General features: G+C 45.3%; 1 long non-coding RNA gene across 1 annotated transcript in view; it reads left to right on the top strand.

Annotated features, from left to right (window-relative positions):
• The window catches only part of LOC125120214 (uncharacterized), a 116,880-nt gene extending 110,316 nt beyond the window's left edge, over nucleotides 1–6,564 (top strand). The window contains exon 4 of the long non-coding RNA XR_007133276.1: nucleotides 5,342–6,564. This is a non-coding gene — a long non-coding RNA (uncharacterized LOC125120214). The remainder of the gene's footprint in view (nucleotides 1–5,341) is intronic.
• Nucleotides 6,565–22,838: the final 16,274 nt, after the last annotated feature.

Here is a 22,838-nt window from a genome sequence, read left to right as displayed (position 1 = left end):
TTTTCATTCTTTAAACATTTACTCTTGGTGCCTACAGTGGCCTAGTTCTATGCTTGGTGTTAGAGGAAGTGAGCAGGGAGTTCCTGTTGTGGTGCAGTGGAAACGAATCTGAGCAGTATCCATGAGAATGTGGGGGTTTGATCCCTGGCCTTGTTCAGTGGGTTGGGGATCTGGTGTTGATGTGATCTGTGGTGTAGGTTGCAGACACTGCTTGGATCCCATGTTGCTGTGGCTGTGGTGTAGGCCTGCGGCTGTAGCTCCTATTCAACCCCTAGCCTGGGAACTTCCATATGCTGTGGGTGCAACCCTAAAAAGCAAAAAAAAATAAAATAAAATTTAAAAAATAGAGGAAGTGAGCAGAGAAAGAGTAGCATTAACTTATTATGTGACAGATACTGTGATATGTGCTTTATATCCATTACCCCAACCATAATCCAGTGAGATAGATACTATTATTATGAGATCATCCCAATGAAATATCTCTATGATATAGCTATCGTTATTATCCTTATTTTAAAGATGAGGAGACTGAGGTTTATAGAAGTTAATCTGTTCACCCAACCAAGATCATGCAGTTGGCAAGAGCCTGGGCTGGGTTTTATACCCAGATGATCTGACTCCGTAGTTGAAATTCCATCACTCTGCTAGGACATATTTTCATGATAGATGAATGGGCACCAAAAAAACCTTGCCCTCAAAGGGTTCACAGATTGGTGTGCTGCTAGCCGCTGAATGTCTACTTAGCATTGTTCATTTATTTCTGCGTGAGACCACATTTAGCCATTTCCATGTCGAGCCCATCCAGTGGATTTTTAAGCTCTTTAAGGGCAGACATGGCACCATACCATCTCCCAGGCACAGAGTTACTCGAAACATGTTTGCAGGTGGAGGTACCAAATCATTAAATGTGTCAGACCAACTATGCTGCAAGTTTTCCTGGGTAATAGGATTTCATTCTCTCCAGCTCTGGGCCCCCGCACAATGGGGAAATTGACAAGCCAGTGCACATTCACCAAGAAAGTGGAGGGGGCTGTTTTGAGTGCTATTTATGAACACTCCCTTCCTTGGCATTTATTTGGAAAGTATTAAAATAACCTGTGAATGTGTTAGAAGATCTTTCTGTTCCCTACTTTATAAATAATTATTTCAGTCTTGAACAAAGCTGTTTTTTCCTTCTGCATGGTGCATAGCATTTATATTCTGATAATCCTTATCATATTAATAATAAGAAAGCACATTATAGCTGTAAAAATGGCATTAAGTGATAAAAGTTTTCCAAAGTAAGTAGGTACAGTAGGTATAGTGAAATGGAGACACATGCTACTGTACCCAGTAATTGTTCATGGCCAACATTTATTGAGAGCTGGCCATGTGCCTGGCACAGTTTTGAGTGCTTTCCATTTTTAAGTCATTTATGCCATTGCCCCATCTTCTAGCTGAGGGATGTGGTCCTTTAACTACAGGTCTCTATTGAGCATTTACTGCAGTCTATTACTTTCCCATCAGCTGGTTCTTCAAAGGCAAGAACAGTGTCTGGTGCAGCTTCATACCTTGGAGCTTGGCAGGTTCCTGTTAGGACAGAACCCCACTGCTGTGTCAGAAAACAGGGTTCCTCCCCTATCTGTGCAGCTGGGAAGGCTCACTGAACACTGTGGTCTTGCTCTCCAAGGAGAGCCAATGCCGCCTTCTGGGGCTGACCCAGGGGACTCTAAATTATCAGAGTGGTTCCCCAGGAGAATAAGCTGAGTTGAAGATCAGCTGTTGAGCATGGAAACAAGGTGTGGAGTTAGGTGGCTGGGAAATGTCATAGCCTCATCCTAAGATGGCTCGGAAGGTGTACTCTTGACCGTGGACCACAGTTCTCAAGGTCTGTGGTCAGGTGTTGGATGGACTCACTGGGAGAGGAACTGCTCCCAGCCCTCCTTCCTGTTATGCTTCTATCTCCCATCAAGGCCCCTTTGGCTGCACAATTTCGTCCTATGGAGATGTTAACCCTTTTAGTCAAACTCTTGCTCAGTCTCGGTACCTTTTCCGTGACTTTAATGTGACTTTGCCTTTCTCTGTTTTGACCCAAAACATGCTGATTTTACAGTTTTAGTCTTTATTTTTCTTTATTAAAAATTATATTTATAGTTCTACAACCATCATCACAACCTCATTTTAGAACATTTCAATTGCGAACCCCCAGTCCATCCCTCCCCCTCAACCTGTCTCCTTTGGTAACCATAAGTTTTTCAAAGTCTGTGAGTCTGTTTCTGTTCTGCAAACAAGTTCATTGTATCCGTCCTTCAGATTACATATATAAGTGATGTCATATGATGTTTGTGTCTCACTGTCTAACTTCACTTAGCATGATAATTTCTAGGTCCATCCATGTGGCTGCAAATGCCATCATTTCATTCTTTTTATGGCTGAGTAATATTCCATTGCATATATGTACATATGTCCATTCATCTGTCAGTGGACATTTAGGTTGCTTCCGTGTCTTGGCTGTTGTTTGTGGTGCTGTAATCAACATTGGGGTACATGTATCTTTTCAAATTATGGTTTTCTCTGGATAGAAGCCCAGGAGTGGGATTGCTGAATCGTATGGTGGTTCTGTATTTAGCTTTTTAAGGAACCTCCACACTGCTCCCCATAGTGGTTACACCAATTTACATTCCCACCAATAGTGTAAATTTTCTCCACACCCTCTCCACCATTTATTGTTTGTAGACTTTTGGATGATGGCCATTCTGTTATTTTATTTTCTAATTTTATTGGGGTATAGTTAACTTACAGTGTTGTAATAGTTTCAGCCATTGTCTTTAGGCGATGGCATGGCCACCACTGGAGTCAGATGCTCTTTCGCAGGCTGCCTTAGTTCTTTCCTAACATGTTGGGGCAGAATGCACCCTGAGACTGCCCCCACTTTGCTGTGCAGCTTGCCAGGGGTTTTCACACAGAGGCTATCCCCCATCTTGCAGTGTTTCTCTGCTTGGCCCTGGGGTCCTTCTTCTTTGGCCATGTTTTTCTCTCTCCACACAGAAGCTTTCTTGTACACCACCCCCAACAGTACTTATAATCACTTCTCCGGAGACCAGCACTATAATCTCGTATCTAATTCACCGTCTTCTTTTTCATTTTCCTGTCTCCTTCATTTTACTCTTGCCCTGAGCCTGTCTTCCCCTCTCAACACAGGCCATTTCTCCAAATATGCCAGATTGGCTACAGTCCCCTTCCCGCCTCTGTAAGCTGCACCTCCTCTTTCTCTGCCTGTCATTTACTTCTTTATCTGGGAGCACATCCCATTTATTATTAAATTTCATTTATACAGATCTCAGGCCCCTGCGTGTGATTTCCCGGCTCTCAGCTGGTTGGATACCTCTTTTCTGTTCCCAGTTGCAAGCAGACGTTAGTAATCAACACAGAGCTTCTCTGATAATCAAATTAGACAAGTGGGACTCTGCCTTTATTTTCTTCTTAATCATTGGGCGTGATAGTAATAATGTCAGCTCGAATAATCTGGCAGGGTGAACCTTTCTCCATGTTATTTATTTATTTTTCCCAGATCTACTTCAGTATCACCCTACAGCCAGAGAATGCAAACTATGTCCTCATCCAGACTGGGTTTAGAATCTTGATTGTGGACAATGTCAACTGCTTCAAGCCTGGGTGAAGCTCATAATTGGATGGTAGTACATCATGCAGGGATTTTTTTTTTTTTTTTCAATCCTTAACCCTAGCTGGTAATGAGTTTGTGCCCTGCAGCTAGAGTCTTGATAGCCCTTGACGTTTTCTCTTCCTTCGGGAGAGAGGCTGCCACTGCTACTCTGCTCTTTGCTAGTGGGTGGAGCAGTCTAGGGAGGGGAGAAAGGAGAGCTGGCAGCATCTGCCTCCAATTCCTCTGGCGACCTTGGCCAAGTCACTTTTCTCAGTTGCAAAACAAGGGCTCTGTTCTCCAACCCTCTCCACTGGGATGTAAGGGGACAATGAGATAATGTTTCTGGAGCCCTTGAAGCCACTTAGCTTAAGGATGCTGTATAGAGAGTGAAGTGTCTGTAGAAATGCAGTGATAAATACACAGTGAAATTAACGAATGTGAAACGTTGACAATGAGAAGGGACCTTCCTGCAGGAGGCACAGAGCTCTGGCTTTCTGATGTGACAATAAAACCAAGTGGTCCAGGGGAAGCTGGGGCCCTAAAAGGCCACATCTCTCCTCAAGTGGCTGATAAAAGGGGTACCAGAAGTCAAGATAGCATCTGTGAATATTCAAAATTAGATGTATGCTGCTATGGTACAGTGGAGATGGCATTTGATTTGAAGATTAAAAAATTTTTGGATATTTATGACTTGTTGTTGACTTTGGGCATGTCATTTAACCTAAATCTCATTTTTAATCTGTAAAATGATACTGCCTCACAGGGTTTTTTCCCAGGATATAAGGAAGAATACTAAAACAGTGGTGTGCTGGTGAACTGGATCTCCAGAAAAAAAGAAAAATCCCTAATATGTAGCAACTGCAATTTCTATGATGTAAATAATAACACCATGGATGATTTCAGGCTACTAATGGTTTGACCACTGGCTGGCAAAATTTCTGAATATTTAACAACTGGCTTTTGTGAGTCTGCTGGCTCTAACACACATAGGTACCATTCAGCGAGGGCTTTGTATGTATCAGGCTTCATATAGGTTTCATCTTCACAGCTTGCCCCTCAGGCAGTCATAATTAACTCTAGTTTAAGGGCAAAAAAAAACTTAAGTTCTCAGATATGACATGGTTTGTATAGGGTCTTATGTTAAGTGACAGAGGTAGGATTTGAACCCATAATTTTAGAATCTTTGCTCCTTCCTCGATGCCAGTCTGGGTGGCAGTACACGGACAAGTGGGGAATGATCTGAAACATATTACCAGCCTGAGGTAAATGACTCCCTTATCTGACACATGATAGGGTAAATTCTCACCTTTTGGAGTCTTCTAGGGCTCACCCTGGGCTTTTCACTAGGAAGGAATGTGGGCCCACCCCTTCCTACTTCCTGGCCAGTAAACTGTTGGATGAAAGGGGGGGCATCTGCTTCGACTCCTCTACTGGGAACCCTCACACATTTTTGTCAGAGAAGTGTAGAATGGAAATCCTTCTGGGAGGCCATTAAAACTAATCCTGGGAGATGAGGCAAGCCAGGATTTGGCCCCATTCCAGCATAATGTGCCATCCCCCAAAGAGGAGAAAGAACATGCCTTCCGAGATGGTGCTCTTCTTTGAACATTTGGGCCCAGTCCAACTGATGTAGAGCAGAATTCCACAGAGCACTGTGTGTTCACACCCTCTTACAGCTTTTTCCCTTTGCTTGCCCAGCCCTCCATGACCTACTTTTGGATCCAGCCAGCTACCTACATGCCTCAAACCTATGATCCTCACTAACTGGATTACAATTATTTACTTGCCTGCTAGACTGAGCTGCTCTCAGAGCTTGAGAAACCAGCCAGAGTTGCTGCCAGTCCCACACTTCTCCCAGCCAGAGGCCACCCTCCAACACAGGAAGCACACTTCTGCACAAGGACTTTACCCGCAAGAAGGGCAGTGGCTCATATTGGCCGCCAAGGTCGGTTTTACTCTCCGTCCCAGGGACACCCAGATCCTGGTGCAGCCTTCTCCTCTGGAGAGTCCAGCCCTCTTAACTTGGAGAACTAACCAGAGGCAGAGGGACTTGCCAAGTCACCAACTCCTGGACTGCGATTCTACAGCTGGGCACACACACTTGCCAACAGCAGAATTTCCACTGTGTAGATGGCAACCAGCATGGATCCTACATGGTGGCGAGAGATGGCCACCAGCCAGGGAGGCAGGTGCTGGCAGCAGAGGGCGACCCAGCACAGAGAGGGCACCCAGCTTGGTCTCTGCAGCTCACAGTGCTAACCTGTGAAGCTGCACAAAATAGGCAGCAGGCTGCATTTGGTCCCTGGACTGGAGCTTACTGCCCTCTGCTCTAGACAATCAACTAAATAATACATCAAGCCCTGATGTGTTTGCCAATGTATGTGATGAGAATACCCCCACCCTGGAGGATGTCAAGCTACCAGCATGACATCACGGAATGTGGACTTGGGAAGAAACGTGCAATAGTGCATGCTAGATAGTATTTCTGCTATAAAGATGCAGTAGACACAAATAACTCAAGAGCATATTTGAGAGTAAAATGTCTAAAGTAATTAGCAAGTGATGGTTTTCAAGTATTTATTACCTTACTTGTAAGTTTATATAATTTAATATTTAATAATGGCTGTTTGACAACCAGCTTGCAGAATTCCTGAGAAGTTAGCAGTTTTCATCTTGGCCGTAGCCCTCGAGTGCCCGTGGTTCATCTGACTACACCAGCTATATGGAAGGGAAGAAAAAGAAAAGCCACCAACCATGAGACATCTGAGAGTTAGCACTTGATTCAAAAGTATTAACTTCATCCATTGCTATCACCTGCATGATCTTACTGTTTTCTTAGTCTTAACAAAGGTTAAAGTTTTTCCTCCTTGGAATAGCATTGAGAACTTTGTCTAGATACTCATGTTACAACAGAAGAAAGGCTGGGGGAAAAATGTAATTGTAATGTATACATGTAAGGATGACCTGACCCCCTTGCTGTACAGTGGGAAAAAAATAATAATAAATAATTTTTTAAAAAATGAAAAAAAAAAGTTTTTCCTCCTTGGGGATGAAATGAAGGGGGTTCATGAGCACCCCCTAGTGGTTAGAGGTGTGACCAACATGAAATTCTCATCCTCTTGTTTTGCTCTCCACTCCTTCTAGATGCTGTAGATTGAGTGCCTGTTGTATGCCAGGGAATCCATGGGCATAGTATGTACATTATCTTTAGTCTTTATAACAAACTTGCAAGTAAACATTATTGTACAAATTTTGCAGATTAAGAAACTGAGGTTCAGAAAGCCTAAGCAACTAGCCCAAGGTCACTTAGTGAGGACACATCAGAGTCAGCATTCAAACCTCATATCTAGCTTTCTTAAAATCTTTGTGTTGACTTTCATTCTTCTTCCTTTGAAACCCATAATTCTAGTCCCACTGCCATCTCAGAAACGGAAGAAGCTGATGTCTCGGGCACCGTGGATACTGTGGCCTTTGCTTTCCTCTTCTGTGTCTCAGTTAAATGGCCAGTGGCTCTGGAGAACTCAGGCATGGAAAATAAGAGCCAGGGAAGATCATTTAGAAAAACAAATGGAACCTTCACATTTCAGAGATTCAGGAATAAGCTAAGTAAGTAGATAACTTCACTATGACGAAGGCAGGCCTTCCAGCCTCCAGAGGCTGTGCTCGTATCACTGGGCTATAGTACACAACACTGCTCCCATAAGTTCCCAGTCAAGGTAGGCTTTGACTTAACAACATTGTTCTGCCATTCTCTCCCATCTCATGGGCAAGACAGGGAATGTCCCTGTGGCCCTGGTCCTGTCAGATAAGAATGCTTTCTGGAGTAGATTAAAAGGGGGTGATTGTGTAATAGTTTCCAACTGCTGATATAACAAGTGACCATTGAACAATACAGATGAATTTATAGTACAGATGAGTTATGTTATAACTCTATAGGTCAGAAGTTGAACATAGGTCTCACTAGACTAAAAGCGTCAGGAGGGCTATATTCCTTTCTAGAAGCTTACGAGGAATATCATTTACTTGCCTTTCCCAGGTTCTAGAGAACAACCATATTCCTTGCCTTATGAGTCCCTTTTCAGTCTTCAAAACCAGCAATGTTACATCTCTCTGACCCCTTTCCCATAGTTATATCTCCCCCTCGAATCAGTGGGGGAAGGCTCTCCACTTTTAAGGACTTAGGTGATCAGATTTGGCCTACCCCAATGATCTAGAATAATCACCACATTTCTAGGTTTGTCCCCTAACCACATCTGTAAAGCCTCTTTTGCATGTAAGGATTTGGGGATTAAGACATGGACATCTTCGGGGGACTGTGTTCCTTCACATCGTGGGGAGTAAGAGAAAACAACAGCCAGAGAGCCCTAAAGGTCAAAGCCAGAGAGGCAAACATTTGTGTTAAGTCAAAGAAACTAGCAGTAGGAGGCAGGGTCAAGAAATCTATGCATTGAATACACACAGGAGTAGAGCAAAGATCAAGGGCAAAGCCAAGTCCAGACAGAAAAGGTCCAAGACAATTGGAGGACAACTGAGGTAAGAGAGTGGGAAGGGTTGAAATGCATCTCTATTGGGTACTGATTGGGTCAGCCCTGTTTAAGACTCAGAGGCAGGGTAGACTTATGTTTTGGCCATTTCTAATCACCGCCTCAGTCAGTTGGGCCAGGGTATGCTGCATTAATAAATAACCCCCCAATCTCTGAGGATACACTGTAGCTACATCATGTGTTGGCAGGAAGATTGAGGAAGTGTTGGTGGGGGTAGCACTTTGCTCATCATAGTCCCTCAGATAATGTCCATTGCAGTGCCAGAGGGAGAGAGCCCTGGATGGCCTTTCACTGGAGATTAAAAACTCTGGCCTAGAAATGCCACCTCTCCCTTCCTTACAGAACTCATTGTCCAGAGCTAGAATGAGTCACCAGACCCTGTCTAAGCACATGCGAACCAGGAAGGACAATTCTGCCATGGACCCAGAAGGGACTTTGGAGAGGATAGAAACATCTAGAGAACAGTGCTAATGGCTATCACATCTTGAACAACACATGATCATAATGTACCCGAATAGAGAAAATGCCGAATTCCACTTGAGAGGAAGGAATAACTGAGCTGGATGTTGGAAGACAAGGTCTACCACACCCTGGGAAGAATGTGTGCAGAGGCCAAAGGTGGGGAGAAGCCTGGTGTGTGTGAGGGATGGCTGGCAGTGCTGGTGGCTGCAGAGAGGGTTCCATTGTAGAACAGGACGGAGTGAATGGGGAGGACGGAGGGGCCAGCTGGTGCCTGATTTCTGTGCCTCCCTAGGGAATTTGGACTTGACCCTATGGGTAATGAGTGGGAATGCCTAAGGGATTTGAGCACAGGTAAGACATGATCAAATCTGTGTTCTAGAAAGATAGCTCTAAGCAATGAGGTCCCAGTGTACAGCACAGGGAACTATATGCAGTCTCTTGGGATAGAACATGATGGAAGATGGCATGAGAAAAAGAATATATATATATATATATATATATATATATATATGACTGAGTCACTATGCTGTATAGCAGAAATTGACACAACACTGTAAATCAACTATTCTTTATTTAAAAAGAAAAGAGGAGTTCCCGTTGTGGCTCAGCTATAACGAACCCAACTAGTATCCATGAGGACCCAGGTTCAGTCCCTGGCCTCGCTCAGTGGGCTAAGGATCCAGTGTTGCCTTAACTGTGGTGTAGGTTGCAGACATAGCTCAGATCTGGTGTGGCTATAGCTGTTGAGTAGGCCAGCAGCTGCTGCTCTGATTTGAACCCTAGCCCAGGAACTTCCATATGCCGCAGGTGTGGTTGTAAAAAAAAGAAAGAAAGAGAGGAAGGAAGGAAGGAAGGGAGGGAAGGAGTGAGGGAGGAAGAAAACTAGCTCTGACTGAAGGGTTCGGGGTAGATGGGAGGGGCCTATCCAGAAAGCAGAGGCCAGTTACAGATAGGGATGGGAGCCTGACCTAGGAGTGTGACGGGAGAAGACGCTTCCTGGGGGAGGGTCAGGCTATGGCACAGAATATTGTAAAAACGATAGGGCAAACTGGGGGCCAGTGTTCCCAGTGTCCTTTCTTATTGCTTGATCCTGTTTTTTCCAGATTCTTATATGACCCTAGTCCCAAAGAGATGGGCGAGATCAGGTTTGGAAGACATTATTTCCTACATATTCACCATCATCTGCACACACCTCAGATGCTTCATCCTTGGCCTCTGCTCCCAGCTCTGTCTGTCTGGCGTTCCTGCCCACTCCCTGCCACTTTTGAGCTAAGGAGGGAGGTGGGTCAGTATCCCCAGTGGGGATTCAGTTCACTCTTGGGCCCAGGGTCTAGTGCCTGGGTCCTGCCTCTGGGACCTCTGCAGCTTCTCAGATATCTTTTGCTGCTCCCTGGGGCATGACCTCTGAGCACCTGTCCGAGCACTCAATCTGTTTTCTCCCAGCCATGGGATTGGCCTCTGTCTCAGTTTCTACTTCCCCTCTATTTCCTGCCTTCAGAGGCTTGGAGTTCAGCCATCAAAACCTGGATTTCTCAGTGGTCATCCCTTGTCCCTTGTTCCAGGGCAGTCGTTCTCGAAAGTGGTCTGTGAACCTCTGGGGGTCATTGACATCCTTTCAGAGGATCCCCAAAGTCAAAACCGTTTTCATAATAATTCTAAGATATTATTTGTCTTTTTCCATTCTCATTCTCTCATGAGTAGACAGTAAGGTATTCCAGAGCCTGTCATAATGAAATGTGTCAATGTCTGGAAGAGCTACATAACTCAGTGAACCAACCTTTTCCCAATGACCAATGCACAATGTTACAGAACATGCCTATGAAAAGAACCTTTCAGAACTCCAGGTAGACCAGTGGATTTTTAATGTAGCTGAATATGAAAAGTTCACTGATAAGCTTTCAGATTCTACATTGCAACTCATCTTTAAGAAGTTACCATATGTTGGCATTCCTGCTGTATGGCAGTGGGGTAAGAACCTGGTGTTGCCACAGCAGTGGTATAGGTTGCAGTCTCAGCTCGTATTTGATCCCTGGCCCAGAAACTTCCATATGCTATGGGTGTGGCCCCCCCCCAAAAAAAGGTACCATTTATTGAGTTTTGGTGTAGTGCCAATGAATAACCACAATTATTTGAGAAATCTCTTAAAATATTTTCCCTTTCCCAATTCCATATGTGTGTGAGGCTATATTTTCTTTATATGTGTCAACTCGAATAACATTTTGCAACAGGTTGAATGTGGAAGGAGAAATGGGAATCTAGCTCTTGTCTGCTAAGCCAGATATTAAAGTGAGTCACAAAAAATGTAAAACAAGGCCATTCTTCTCACTAAATGTTTTTGTTTGAGAAAATATAGTTATTTTTAGAAACATGTTATTTGTTAACAGGTAATGGGTCTATTATTGCTATTTTAAAATAAATTAACAAATGAATATTTTTTAAACTTCTTATTTTTAATTTATAATTCAGTAAGCATCAATGGATATAATTCATATAAGCAGAAACTCTTTGGAGTCCCTAATATTTTTTCAATTTTATTGAGGAAAAGTTGACAAATAGAATTGGATATATTTAATGTGTACAACTCAAAGATTAGATATTCATCTACATTGTAGAATGATTGCCAAGGTCAAGATAATTAACATATCCATTAACTGAGGTGGTTAACATTGCCTCTGTGTGTGTGTGTGTGTGTGGTGTGTAGTGTGAGACTCAATTTTTAAGAGCAGTAAAGGGATCCTGAGACCAACAGGTTTGAGAACCACACTCCGGAGTATCAGCTGCTGCCTGGATTCAAACTAAGATTCTGGGTGATAGCTGGGTCACTGTGCTTCCGAGATATGGAAAACCTCTCACTCTGCTGCCTTTCAAAGCCAGTCTGACTTTGATTCCCAGCTCCCAGGGACTTTGGGAGAATGACCTTGTATTCTATGAGCCTCAGTTTCCCTGTTCAGAAAATGTAGGTCAATATTTAGGAGGCCACTGAATGTCCATTGACAGAGGAGTAGATAAAGAAGATGTGGTACTTATACACAAATGGAATATTACTCGGCCATAAAAAGGAATGAAATGATGGCATTTGCAGCAACATGGATGGACCTAGAAATTATCATGCTAAGTGAAGTTGGACAGTGAGACACAAACATCATATGCTATCACTTATATGTGGAATCTAAAAGAAGGATACAATGAGCTTATGTACAGAACAGAAACAGACTCACAGACTTTGAAAAACTTATGGTTACCAAAGAAGACAGGTTGAGGGGGGAGGGATGGGCTGGGGGTTTGCAATGGAAATGTTCTAAAATGAGGTTATGATGATGGTTTTATAACTATAAATATAATAAAATTCATTGAGTGGTTTTTTGTTTGTTTGTTTGTTTTGTCTTTTGTCTTTTTAGGGCCATACCCATGGCAGATGGAGGTTCCCAGGCTAGGGGTCAAATTGGAGCTGTAGCTGCCGGCCTACACCACAGCCACAGCAAGGCAGATCCTTGACTGAGCAAGGCCAGGTATCAAACCCGTGTCCTTATGGATACTAGTTGGGTTGGTTAACCACTGAGCCACAACAGGAACACCCCTCATTGAATTTTTTTTTTTTTTTTTAAATACTTAGGAGGCCGTTCTCCTGGTCCAGCTGTGAGGGCAGGTCTGGCTCCATTTTCTGCCCAAGGGACTGGTTACATCTTGCAATCCCGATGGCAGATCTGATGCCCTTCAGAGCATCCAGAGTAATGTTCTGTCCCTGTGAAACTCTGAGTAGGAAAGGGAAAAGTCAGCACTTCAATTCTTTGCTGCCCTAGATTGGCCATTAGCACAGAGGTGCTGTGAGCATCCATATGACCCCTCCCTGGAGTGTTCTTCACACAAGGGTTAGAAACCTCCGGCACCTTAAATGAGAGCGGTGCTGGTGGAGGAAATATGGAAATAAGGGGACGGTGCTCCTAGAATGTCAATCTCGTGAGGGTAGGGACCCTCTGCTCTTGCTCGCTTCTGGACATTTGGATCCCCAGTATCCAGAATTGTGCCTGGCACATAGGAGGTGCTCAAGCAGTGTATGCTGCAGGAATCTGTGTAGATCGTAGGTGCCTGGACAAAACAGCCGGTATATGAATATGGCACATACCTTTGGGTGATGAGACCTCTATTTTCTTTTATCTCTTTGGATCTTCCCAGTTTCTATAATAATCAGGCATTACAATTACAATGGAGACATGTGAAATAAGCTTCTAAACAGCTTGAATTCAAACTGTGGCCTGGCCACTTGCTGGCCATGTGACTTTGGTAAGTTGCGCCCCTCATGCCTCAGTTTCCCCATCAATAATAATAATAATGATAGGAGTTTCTATTGTGGCTCAGCAGGTTAAGAATGCAACTAGTATCCATGAGGACACTGGTTTGATCCTTGGCCTCACTCAGTGAGCTAGCCACTGAGTGGTTGCAGATGCAGCTTGGATCTGTCTGGTGTCTTTGTGGCTGTGGTGTAGGTGGCAGCTGTAGCTCTGATTCGACCCCTAGCCTGGGAACTTCCAATATGCCCCAGGTGCAGCCCTAAAAAGAAAAAAAAAATGTAATAATAATACTGATAGGGATGGAGTAGGCACAGGTAGTTGTAGAAGTCCGATTAAGGGAGCATAGATAAAGAGGAAAATTTAGGGGATTTGGGGAGATCACTGTAAGTTAATAAATTGCTCAAAAAAAGCTGTCAGAATAAGGCAGGCTTGCTTGCCTAGTGGAGGCATGAACTATGCCTCAGGTCATTGGGTGGGGGATGGGGTGAGGCTTGCATTCAGATTCAGACCAAAGGCAGGAGTTTGAGGACCACCCTTCTGCTGATTGGAATACGCACCTTACCAGATACTAAGGAAAGGAAGAGATGGTCTTTTCCAACCCCCACTCTCCTTGGATGATAAAACTGCAGCTCACCTGATCCTCGATCCTGGGGGCAGAGCCTCCTTGCCTGCCTACTTGCATCTCTCACAAGCGTCCTATCCTAATAAATCTATTTCTTGCCTATCACTTTCTCTCTCACTGAATTCCTTCTGCCCCATGAAGAATTTGAACCTCATTAAGTGCAGACACTAGGTGATCCTAATTTAATTATTTATTTATTTAGTCTTTTTTTGTCTTTTTAGGGCTGCACCTGTGGCATGGCATGTGGATGTTCCCAGGCTAGGGGTCCAATCAGAGCTGTAGCCGCTGGCCTACACCGCAGCTCACAGCAACACCGGATCTTTAACCCTCTGAGCAAGGCCAGGGTTCGAACCTGCATGCTCATGGATGCTAGTCAGATTCATTTCCCCTGAGCCACGACGGGAACTCCCAGAGTGATTCTAATTTAAAACCATGGCTTCAAGTCCCTGTCTGTGTTCTGGCTAGGTTCAGGCCGTTAGTGCTGTCAGTTTCAGTACCTCATTTGGCTGATGGGAAGATTAAATGAGATCATACTACTGGTAAACAGGGGACGTCTGGTGCTGGGGACACAGGAAGCATTGCATCCACGTTAGAGTGTTACTTTGCCGTCAGCGTTGTTTGTGCACTGATCATGATTAGACTTGTCAGTGGATACCTTGGGAAGAGAAGGAGGCTTCAAGGGCAGAGCTGGTTGTGGGGTGGACAGAGACCTGGGTTAGAACTAGCTGACCTGCCATTTCCTGCCCCAATGACCTCATGCAGGGGCACTAACTTCTCAGAGCCACCACCCTTTCTGCCTTACATAGACTTTGTGTGAATCCAAGTGACATGAGGATGGAAGATACCTTCCAGGTGTAAGTCATTATTTTTATTACTTAGGAAGTTTTAAAAAAAGAAAGGATTCTCCAGGCCTTTTCTCCTGTCCTTCATAGGCTTACTGCTCTCCTTCAACTCAAACAGAGAGCTCCTTGTCCCTGAAGGCCACCAGAGCCTAGTCACAGGGCAGTGCCTGCAGCCAAGGGTGGCTTTTCTGCCAGGCCCAGCGAGGCTCCTGCCTCCAGATAACCCTGGTCCTCCCTTCCTCCTGCCCCAGCGCTTCCCACACAGCTGCGGCCTCATTATCCAGGGTGACTGCGAGCAGGAAAGGAGCTTAACCAGGGCTGGGCTTTCAAGTGTTCATAATAAAGCTTCAAAGTTCACACCTTCATTAAGATGTGAAGAGTCGGGTCCTCCCCCCACTTCTCCTGGGGCTATTGTTCCCTTCCCATCCGGCTGCAGATTCAAAAGACAAGCGGGATTGGTTTTCTTTGTCCAGACAGCTCTCCTAACCAGAAAGGCTAGACCTGTTTGTTAAGAAGAGAAAGCTTCTTTCCTGCAGCCCCCTTCAGACCTGCTGTGAAGGTTTCGCAGGCGCTGGGGAATGTGGGCATTTCTCAGGGCTGCGAGGGCTGTCTCTGGGAAGCAGGACTGGACTTGTTTTCTGGGGTCTCGAGGGAGGGGACCTGGGACCAGCGGGTGGAAGTAAAGGAGAGGCAGGTTTCAGAATCCTAGAAGGGAGCACTCTCTGCCGGGCGGAGGTGTGCAAAAGTGGCCCTTGGTGCTGGGGGCAGTGACAAGGGCAGGAGCAGGGCGCCTGACTTTGCGCAGGCAAGCTATAGAAGATGTGAGGTCTTGGCTGTGAAGTTCACCCTTTTGGGCCCCCTCCAGTCATGTCGTGCTGGGACCTCCTGACTCCATGACCTCTGCTTCTGCTTATTGGGCCACTTCCCAGCTTTTTCCTTTAAACCGCCCCAGTCCTCCAGACTCCCAGCTATGGACGTCTTCATAAATGCATGTGTGGCCTCCTTGCCTTTTCTGTTTTTCTTTTAGCTCTTTGAGAGCAAAGCTATCAAGACATCTCAGAGCCTCCTTTGTTACTGAGAAAGCATTAGCTTCCTTTGGCTACACTTAGAGGTTCTGAGGGATCGGTTTCCTCCTCACTGCACCGTCTCCAGGACAGGGCAGAGCTCAGGGAAGCCCCAGGCACCAAAGTTGGAAGAGTTGTGAATGATTCTCCTGGGTAGGAGGCAGCCTCACAAAAGAGCCCTCTCTCCTCCCCTGGGGAAGAACACAGGGAATTTTCTGTGAGGGCACACACATGCTTTGGATGATCTTGTGGTTTCATGGAGAGCAACAAAGCAAAGGCTGGTGTTTAGGTGAGACAGCCTAAAGGGCTTGGGGTATGTGATTACAGATCAGCAAGTTTCACAAGCAACATGTTTCTTTCTATTGAGCAGAAAAAGGAGGGTTAAAAAAAAAAAACCATGGTGTGTTGGAAAGATGATGGGCCTTGTCAGCAGGCCTGGGTGTGCATCACAGCCCTGCCACTTACTAGTTGGGGGACTTTGGACATGACATGTCAACTCTCTGAGCCTCTGTATCCTCAAGTTTCATCAGGCAGCAGAACCTATCCCTGGAGTTTCCATTTTGGCTCAGTGGGTTAAGGACTTGATGTCTCTGTGAGGATGTGGGTTTGATCCTTGGTCTTGCTCAGTGGGTTAAAGACCCTGCGCTGCCACCAGCTGCCTTGTAGGTCAAAGATGTGGCTTGGATCCAGTGTTGCCATGCTGTGGTATAGGCCAGCAGCTACTGTTCCAATTTGACCTCTAGCCTGGGAACTTCCCTATGGCACAGGTTTGGCCCTAAAAAGAGAAGAAGAGAAAAAAAAAAAAAAAAAAAAAACCCGTCCTATGTAGTAGACCTAAGGTTTAGTGGGTGATGTCCATGGAAAGTTCCAGAGGCCCTTATTAAATATTAATTCCCCCTCCCTTATCATTATATTTAATATTCAGTCTCTAAGAAGTGTTATTGGTCTCTTAATAAAAGATTATTCTGTAGCATGATTATTTCCATTTGTAAATGTTCATGGGTGTCATTAATGGACAATGTCCTTTTGTCTGTTAGGTATCTCTTCTGTAGACATATGCATGTGTTCATTATGCTGTTTGTTGTAGGGGCGTTTGTTGTAGTGGTGCTGGTAAGAGCCAGAACTAGAAGCTGGCCTCTATGTCATTAAACAAAGTATGATGATACTAGGGAATATCCGGCAGCTCTGAAAAAAGATGCAGACCTCTCGATGAGCTGATGTGGAAAGACCCAGAAGCAGTAATGCTGAGTAAAAGAGTAAATTGCAGCATAATGGGCAGTGTGATACAGTTTTTTTTTTTAAGAGAGATTTATGCGTATGTGTAGATATGTATGTATCAGTGCTCAGAAGAGGTCCTGGAGGAAACACATCAATCCATGGACAGTGGTTTCTAGTGGGGGGTGTGAAGTGGGCTTGGAAGAGTGGGGGCAGAGGGAGAGAGTTTTTGTTACCTCCCATCTTTTTAACTGTGTTCCTAGAATGTGGTACAATGAGAATGTAGCTACTTCTGATGAGAGTGGAGAACGACAAACTGTGGAGACAGCAAAAAGATCCGTGGCTGCCAGGGTTTGATGGGAGAGAGAAATGAATAGGGTGATTGAAGGGATTTAGGACAGTGGAAATACTCTGGATGATACCATAATGGTGGGTGGGTCTGTGTCATTATACATTTGTCCAAACCTATGGAAGGTACAGCAGCAAGAGCAAGGCGAAGTGTAAACTCTGGACTTCAGGTGATTATGATGAGGCCGTGTAGGTTCATCGATTGTGACCAGGGTACCGCTCTGGTGGGGGATGTTGATGATGGGGCGGGGAGCTGGGGGGGGGGAGGCTTTGTCTACCTGGGGCAGAAGGGAGTTAGGGCAGATCTCTGAACTTTCAGTTTTGCTGTGGTCCTAAAACTCCTCTAAAAAGTAAAGTTCTGAAAAAAAGAGAGAGGAGTTCCCATCATGGTGCAGCGGAAACGAATCTGACTAGGAACCATGAGATTGCAGGTTCAGTCCCTGGCCTCGCTCAGTGGGTTCAGGATCCGGTGTTGCTGTGAGCTGAGGTGTAAGTCGAAGACGCGGCTCAGATCCTGTGTTGCTGTGGTTCTGGCGTAGGCTGGTGGCAACAGCTCCAATTAGACCCCTAGCCTGGGAACCGCCATATGCCCCGGGTGCAGCCCCGAAAAGACAAAAGATGAAAAAAAAATACATAAATAGAGAGAGAGATAATAAGTAAAAGATTGTACCTTTCGCTGCCACTCAAAAGGTTAAGCTGATACTGGGAAAACAGTTCCATGGATCAAATTAAGCAACTTGCCCTTTCCTTTCCCTTTCAAGGAGTCAAGATTGCTAGGATCAGGGACTTAGCAGAAGCCATTTATTTGGATATGGAGCTGGGTCGGGCGAAGTGGGCTAGATGGAATTTAGGACACTGCTGACCTAGACAGATGTAGGAAGAACAGTCATTTATTCATTCTTTTATTCCACAGAATCTTATTAAGGTCCTATCACCTTTTAGGTATTGAGGATAACAAGACGGAGAAAAGCCCCTGTCCTAACAAAACTTGCAATTGACTAGGCAGGGCATGAGAGTGGGGGGCAGTTAGGTAATATACAAACTCCACTCTAACAGGAGTTTTGTGTTCCGAAAAGATAGATGCCCGAAGCGGGGGGGGGGCGCGGGGATGGAAGAGTTGAGGTGGAAACAATGCTGGGTGTGTTTTTGGGGGGGTTGCTCTTTGAAATAGAATCATCAGGAAGACCTCTCTGGGGAGGTGCTGTTTGAGCAAAGACCTGAATCAAATAAGGGAGTGAGTCACACCTCAGAATGGAAGCCTTGGACTGGGAAGGAGCGTGGTGTGGTCAGGGAGCAGCAAGAAGTCCCTGGGCAGTGGGAGGAAGGTCATGGGAGCCTCCCAGGGCGTGGCAGGGACTTTGGATGTTTTTGCACACGCATTCAGAAACCATTGGAGGATTTTGAGGGAAGGATGATATAACCTGACTATATTCTGAAAAAGGCCCTCCTGGCTGCTTTGAGAGAAAAGAGAAGGTAGGAAGGCAGGAGTGTGAGAGCTGTTACTGAATGCACAGCTTTTGCAGTTTTCCAGGAGAGCAGCCCTGTCAGTTTGGGTGATGGTGACAGCAGTGGAGGTGGTGAGAAGTGATCAGATTCATGGTATATTTGGAAGACTGAGCTGATGGGATTCTTGAAGCTTCGGTTGTGGGCCGTGAAGGAAAGAGGGGCATTGAGGACGACGTGCTTACAAGCGCTCAGTAAATGTGCACTTCCGCAGCCAGAAATCTGTAGTGACGAACCCTTGCGGAGAGCGTTCTGGTCCTCCATGAGGTTTAGCATCCCTTTCTGATTTGATCCTCACATCTACCCTCTAGAGGAGAGCTGTTGTCATTTGACGGATGAAGAAACAGAGGCCTTGCTGAAGGTGACAAAGCCGCCACTTAGAGGAGCCATGTCTTGATTCCCTTAAATCTTGTGCTCAGGGTGCATCCAGTCCAGAGGATGGTCTTTGCTGGCAAGTTGTAGGGTGTGGACTCCAGGAGCTTCGAAGGAGATGGGATTTTGGCCTCTGTTCTTTGGTCCCTTTCAAATGCTGGTGGAAGATGGCTCAGGTTACCACCAGGCTGGGCCACCAGAAGCAGGTGGTGGCTGCTGAAATCTCCCTGGGGTAAGCGGAGAGCAAGTCCCCACCACCCGGGGCCAGGCACAGGGGGTACTTTTCAGGCTTAGGCCACTCCCTCCAAAGGCTCGACAACTCCACCGCCTCCTCATCCATGAACTTGCTCCCACACCATCTCTTCCACTGAGAGGACACTCTGCCTCTCTCCTGGCCAAACTTAGTGATCCCTTTCTGTGCTCTCCTTGTGCCCTGCCCCTCCCCCCCCCCCCCCCCCCCCCCCCCGTCCCCTTCTCTTGCCTTCTACTCTGCGAGGTCACCCTCTGCTGCTCCTCCCCCACACCTCCTTATTGCTCTTTGGCCTTGCGGCTTTCTCCTTGAGCCCCCAGTCCCACCCCAAAAGCATGGTCTCCCAGCTCTAGGTTTTCAGTTCTCACTTCTAGAGAGATGTTCCCAACCGCCATCTCCCACTGGGGTCTCCCAGCTCTTGAATCTCATTGCCTCCAGGGACCTCTATCCTCCCAGGCAGAGAGAATGGTTGTGAAAGCAGCTGGGGCACCCAGGGGATGGGGGGATGGTCTCTGCCCCTGAACCTGAGATGGTAAAACTCCTAAGGGTAGGTGGGTGGAGACCAGACTGTGAGGGGCCCCAAAAGCCACACCAAAAGGCATCTTGGATTCAAGATTAAAAACAGAGGTTTCTGGTCCCAGAGAAATGACAAACTGCCTTTTGGAAGAATCACTAACCAGCCCTGTGGAAGGAGGATGGGACTGGATGTTCCTAGTCCAAGAAGAAGGAGGAAGAGAGCTGAGGAGGGGCCAGCTTTGGAAAATGTAAAAACAGTCATCTGGGGAGTGGATTGGGTTTGAGTGGAGGTGGAAAGGAGGTGGGGGAGAAAGGAAGGAGGCTTCAGCTTGCCTTCCCACAGACTTGGTCCCTGCTGTGTTGGTTCCTCTCCCTGGGGCAGGATGTATATCCTGCTCATTTTTTTTTTTTCCTTCCCTCAGTGCTAATTTTTAAAATTCTAAATGGGAAAAAAATATTTTTCTGTGAGGCCAAATGGAGTCATTAAGGCTTCACTCTGACCAACTGGGTGAGTCCATTTATTTACAGGCTCGCCTAGCGCTTTCTAGATTATAGTACCATTTAATTCAAATAATTGTGTTTGATTCTCACCATCAGACAGTCAGATATTGTGATTGCCATTTTGCAGATAAAACAACTGAGGGTCGGAGATGTGACATGTCTAGAATCAGACAGTTCTTAGTGGCACAGTCAGGCCTCGAGCTCCTTGGATCTTTGGACTCCTTGGCCAATAGTTCCATCAGGCCATGGGTACTGACTGATGAAACCCATCAGTAAGTCTGACATTTCCAGCATCAAACACAAAGCAGCTATTTTGTAGAGCTGTTTATAAGCTGCTTTTGCTTGCTCAGTTTTGATATTCACCTGTTAGTTCAGGTAATGTGAGCTTCTATAACAAACAAACCCCCAAATGCATTATGTTTCAAATGTGACAGAATATCCACAATGGTTTTCCTGTTTGGTGGACAGCTTTGCGCCAAAGGGTAGACTTAGGGACCAGCCTCCTTCTATTTTGTGCATCTACCATCTTCTCTTCATGGCTTCCAAAGGTGGCTGGGAGGTTTTGATGGGCCTAGAAGCAGTACTTCTCCTCACCTTCCACTAGCTCAGTCACAGGGATACACACAACTGTTAAAGAGGCCGAACTCATTAATCCAAATGGGTATGTAGGAAGAAGAGAAAACAGATTAGGGAAAATGAGACAGATGCTGCCGTAGCAGTGGTGAACTATTGTTCCCTGTCTCCCAGCCCACCAGGCCCTATGGAATTTCCTGCTTCCTGCCCCCAATCCTCCTCATCTAAGGTCCACAATGATTCAGCCTAGATAATCATAATAAGACAAATCACCTTACTTCGCTTCCTGCACATGATAATTTGTTCAGGTATTGACCTATAACCCACGTGGGTTCAGTGAAACTCATAGGATTTTATTGAAACTTTTGGCAAAGAGAACCTCGCTTTCCACTGGGGTTGCTGAGATGTAAAGACATGAACTAGAGCAACCATTTTGCTGCAAGCAACCATGGTATCAGCATGATGGGAGAGCAGGCTTGAGAATGAAGCCAGCAAATAAGAAAGCAAGGCTGAGAGATGCTGAAAGTCCAGTGGTATCCTTTGAACATCTAATTGCTGGCATGTCAGTCTGGATCAGTCTTGCCCCTGACTTTTTCTTTTTTCTTTTTTTTTTTTTTATAATTTTTTAAATTTTCCCATTGTACAGCAAGGGGGTCAGGTTATCCTTACATGTATACATTACAATTACATTTTTCCCCCCACCCTTTCTTCTGTTGCAACATGAGTATCTAGACAAAGTTCTCAATGCTATTCAGCAGGATCTCCTTGTAAATCTAAGTTGTGTCTGATAAGCCCAAGCTCCCGATCCCTCCCACTCCCTCCCCCTCCCACCAGGCAGCCACAAGTCTTTTCTCCAAGTCCATGATTTTCTTTTCTGAGGAGATGTCCATTTGTGCTGGATATTAGATTCCAGTTATAAGTGATATCATATGGTGTTTGTCTTTGTCTTTCTGGCTCATTTCACTCAGGATGAGATTCTCTAGTTCCATCCATGTTGCTGCAAATGGCATTATGTCATTCTTTTTGATGGCTGAGTAGTATTCCATTGTGTATATATACCACCTCTTCCGAATCCAATCATCTGTCGATGGACATTTGGGTTGTTTCCATGTCCTGGCTATTGTGAATAGGGCCGCAATGAACATGCGGGTGCACGTGTCTCTTTTAAGTAGCGTTTTGTCTGGATAGATGCCCAAGAGTGGGATTGCGGGGTCATGTGGAAGTTCTATGGATAGATTTCTAAGGTATCTCCAAACTGTTCTCCATAGTGGCTGTACCAGTTTACATTCCCACCAACAGTGCAGGAGGGTTCCCTTTTCTCCACAGCCCCTCCAGCACTTGTTATTTGTGGATTTATTAATGATGGCCATTCTGACTGGTGTGAGGTGGTATCTCATGGTAGTTTTGATTTGCATTTCTCTTATAACCAGCGATGTTGAGCATTTTTTCATGTGTTTGTTGGCCATCTGTATATCTTCTTTGGAGAAATGTCTATTCAGGTCTTTTGCCCATTTTTCCATTGATTGATTGGCTTTTTTGCTGTTGGGTTGTATAAGTTGTTTATATATTCTAGAGATTAAGCCCTTGTCAGTTGCATCATTTGAAACTGTTTTCTCCCATTCTGAAAGTTGTCTTTTTGTTTTCTTTTTGGTTTCCTTTGCTGTGCAAAAGCTTTTCAGTTTGATGAGGTCCCATGGGTTTATTTTTGCTCTAATTTCTATTGCTTTGGGAGACTGGCCCCTGACTTTTTCAACCAAGATATCCAATAAGTCCTTTAAAATGGCTCTTCTTGAACCCAGTTTAAATTTCTGTCATTTACAAGCAAGAGGCCTACCAGAGGCATGTTTGCACATCTCTGGGACTCTGCCCCTTCCCTTCCCTCTGTCCTCAAATACGATGACATGGGCCTGCTCTTCTCCATGAGAGTGCTCCCTCTGCTGGCCAGTGAAAGGGCTCTCCGAGATGGCGCTGCCTTTGAGTCATCCCATCTCCATATGGCTGGACTGTTCATTTTCCCACTTGCCTTTTTTTTTTTTTCCAAACACAAGAATTGTTTTGAATCAAATGCAACATGTGTTGCCTTCTAAAGAGGTC

Source organism: Phacochoerus africanus, chromosome 2 (genome assembly GCF_016906955.1).
Source record: "Phacochoerus africanus isolate WHEZ1 chromosome 2, ROS_Pafr_v1, whole genome shotgun sequence".
Taxonomy (NCBI): domain Eukaryota; kingdom Metazoa; phylum Chordata; class Mammalia; order Artiodactyla; family Suidae; genus Phacochoerus; species Phacochoerus africanus.
This window is presented reverse-complemented; position numbering and strand designations above follow the sequence as displayed.